The following is a 4,026-nucleotide window of genomic DNA, read 5'->3' on the forward strand; positions in this document are numbered from 1 at the left end:
ACAAGGACTAAGCACCAATTGACCTACAGGGGCAAACCAATCAGGGTGACTGTGGACTTCTCATATGAAAGTTTCAGGCCAGAAGACAATGGTCATCTACCTTTAATCTACATAAATAAAACAATGTTCAGCACAAAATTCAACATCCTGCTAAACTAAGCTTTAAAATTGACGGAGAAATCAAATCATTTACCGATACTCAAACATTTAGGAAGTTTGCCACAATAAGACCAGCTCTACAGGAAATACTTAGACCTATTCTACACACTGACCATGAAAATGGAGTACCAGCAAAGTAAACACCCCGGAACTAAAGGACAAAACATAGCTTCCACAATGATAAAAGATAAAATTGAGCAATGGACATTCACAAAATCAGATGAATAGAATTCCATCACACTTAGCAATTATCTCAATAAATGTAAATGGTTTGAATTCCCAACTGAGGAGGCATAGGCTGGCTGGTTGGGGCAAAAAAAAAAAAAAAAAAGAAGGCATCCATTTGCTGTCCATGGGAACACACCTAGGCTGAAAGGACAAAATAAAACCCAGGGTCAAGGGATGGAAGACAAATTTACAGGCAAATGGAATTCAGAAGAAAGAGGGGTTGCAATCTTCCTTTTAGATACAAGTGCATTAAAAGCAACCAAAGTCCAAAAAAAAAAAAAAAAAGATAAAGATGGACACTTCATACTGGTCAAGGGAATAATAAAAGAAGAAGACATTTTAATTCTAAATATTTATGCATCAAAACTTAAATGCACTCAAATTCTTGACACAGACCTTAATTAGTCTGAGCTATACAATCTCCCACAACCACATAATAATGGGAGACTTTAATACTCCTCTTACAGAGCTGGACAGATCCAATAAATACAAACTGAATGAAGATAGAAGAACTTAAATGTGACTCTAGAACAACTGTACTTCATAGACATATACAGAATACTCCACCCCAAAGCTAAAGAATATACTTTCTTCACATCAGCTCATGGAACATTCTCCAAACTAGACCATATGCTAGGATACAAATCAAATCTTAAAAAATGAAAAGTATTGAAATTTTACCTGGTATCACCTCAGACCACAGGGCAATAATGGTGGAACTCAATTTCACCAAAAATCATCATGCTTACACAAAGGCATGAAAATTAAACAACCTTATACTGAATGAGATTGCAAAAGCAGTCCTATGAGGGAAATTTATTGCATTAGATGCTCATATACAAAAAATAGAAAGAGAACGCATCCATAACATAATGAATCATCTTAAAGCAATGGATAAGGAAGAGCAATCCAATCTCAAACATAGCAGAAGAAATAACTAAAATAAAATCAGAAGTAAATTAAATTGAAAATAAAAGAATCATTCAGAAACTTAATGAAGCAAAAACTTGGTTCTTTGAAAAGATAAAGTAAGATCAATAAACCATTGTCTGTATTAACTAGAAATATAAAAGTAAAATCTCTAATAACCTCAATCAGAAATGAAAAGGGAGAAATAACAACTGATACCACAGAAATATAAGAGATACTTCTGACTACTACCAAAAACGTTATGCCCAGAAATTTGACAATGTTAAGGAAATGGATCAATATCTGGAATCACACCATGTTTCTAGACTTAAACAGGAAGAAATAGATCTGTTGAGCACCCAGCACTCAGCACTCAAGCACTCAGACTGCAGAAAAAAATAAAAGAGCTTCCAAAAAAAAAAAAAAAAGAAAGAAAGAAAGAAAGAAAAATAAAAAAAGAAAAACAGAAAGGAAAGAAAAGAAAAAAGCCCAGGACCAGATGGTTTCAATCAGAATTCTATCACACCTTCAAGGATGAGTTTGTACCTATACTACAGAACCTTTTCCAAAACACTGAGGAAGAAGGCACCTTCCCCTACACGTTCTATGAAGAAAACATCACCTTGATTCCAAAACCAGGAGAGGACCCAGCCAAAAGGGAGAACTACAGACCACTTTCACTAATAAATATTGATGCAAAAATAATTAACAAAATCATAGGTAATAGATTTCAGCTACTCATTTAAAAAATCATGCATCATAATCAAGTTGGCTTTATCCAAGGAATGCAAGGTTTGTTTAATGTACCAAAATCCATAAATGTAATACACCATATGAATAGAAGCAAAAAGAAAGACCATATGATTCTTTCAATAGAGGCAGAACAAGATTTGACAAAGTTCAGTATCCTTTTCCAACAAGAAAACTTAAGAAAATAGGCATGGATTTCTTAAGCTGATTGAAGCTATCTATGACAACCCCACAGCTAACATCATACTTTATATTGTGAAACTGAAAGTTTTTCCACTTAGAACTGGAACCAGAAAAGAATGTCCACTATCGCCAATATTATTCAACATACTTCTCAAAGTTCTAGCCAATGCAATTCGGCAAGAGAATGATATAAAGTGCATCCAAATTGGAAAAGAGGACGTCAAATTTTCTCTCTCTGCTGATGATATAATAATTTGTTTGTTTTTTGAGACTGAGTTTCAATTGGTCACTCTTAGTAGAGTGCTGTGGCATCTTAGCTCACAGAAACCTCAAACTCTTGGATTCAAAGGATGCTCTTGCCTCAGCCTCTCAAGTAGCTAGGGCTACAGGCACCCACCACAATGCCTGGCTACTTTTTAGAGACTTGGTCTCACTCTAGCTTAGGCTGGTCTTGAACCTGTGAGCTCAGGCAATCCACATGCCTTGGCCTCCCAAGTGCTGGGATTACTGGTGAGAACCACCATGCCTGGCCTGATGATATGCTCTTATACATAGAAAACCCCAGAGACTCAACCACAAAATTCCAGGAAGTCTTCAGGAAATACAGTAACCTATCAGGGTCTAAAATCAATGTCCACAAATCAGTACCCTTTGTATATACCAATAATATTAAAATTGAGAAACAAATTAAGGACACAATTTTCTTCTCAGTAGCTTCAAAGAAAATGAAATACTTAGACATATACCTAAGAGGTGAAAATCTCTTCACAGATAATTATAAAAGCCTAATAAAAGAAATTGCAGAAGATATTAACGAATAAAAGAACAGACCATGCTCTTGGCTAGGAAGAATCAACAGTGTCAAAATGTCTATTCTACCCAAAGCAATCTATAGATTCCATGCAATCCTCATTAAAATACAAATATCATATTTTGATTAACTAGAAAAAAATAGTACTTTGTTTAGTATGGAACAACAACAACAATAACAACAACAAAAACCCGTATAGCTAAAGGCTATTCTTTAGCAAAGCAAGAATAAAGTTGGAAGCATCACCCTACCAAACTTCAGGCTATATTACAAGTCCACAGTACTCAAAACAGCATGGCATTGGCACAAAAATAAAGACATAGGCATATGGAACAGAATAGAAAATCAATAGATGAAATCAGTCTCTAGTTGCCCTCTAATCTTTGATAAATCAAACAATAGTATACAGTAGGGAAAAGAATCCCTATTCAACATACGGATCTGTGAGAAATGAAAAAGACTGAAAGTTGACACACATACTTCCCCCTTAAAAAAATTGACTCAAGATAGATAAGAGACTTAAATCTCAGACAAAAAATGGTTAAAATCTTAGAAGAAAGCATTGGGGGGGAGAAGCTTGATGATGTTGTACTGGGGAAAGATTTTATGACAATTCAGTGGCCATCACAAAAAACAAAAAATAGCAAATGGGAATTAATTTAGCTGAAAAGCACAGCTAAGGACACAACAAGTAAAGCAAAAAGACAACTTCAGAATGAGAAAGATATTTTCAGGGCATCAATCTGACAAAAGTTTGATAACTAGAATCTATAGGATTCTAACTCAAATTAATCAACAACAACAACAAAAAGATCAAGGAATCCCATCTACCTCTGGGCAAGAGACATGAACAGAACTTTCTTTGACAAGGACAGACAAATGGATAACAAACATTTCAAAAACTGCCCAGCATCTGTGATCATAAGAGAAATGCAAATCAAAATGACTCTGAGATATGATCTAACCAAAGTAAGAATAGCCCACAT

The sequence above is a fragment of the Otolemur garnettii genome, unplaced genomic scaffold (genome assembly GCF_000181295.1).
Source record: "Otolemur garnettii isolate 467f Iridium unplaced genomic scaffold, OtoGar3 scaffold00227, whole genome shotgun sequence".
Lineage (NCBI taxonomy): Eukaryota > Metazoa > Chordata > Mammalia > Primates > Galagidae > Otolemur > Otolemur garnettii.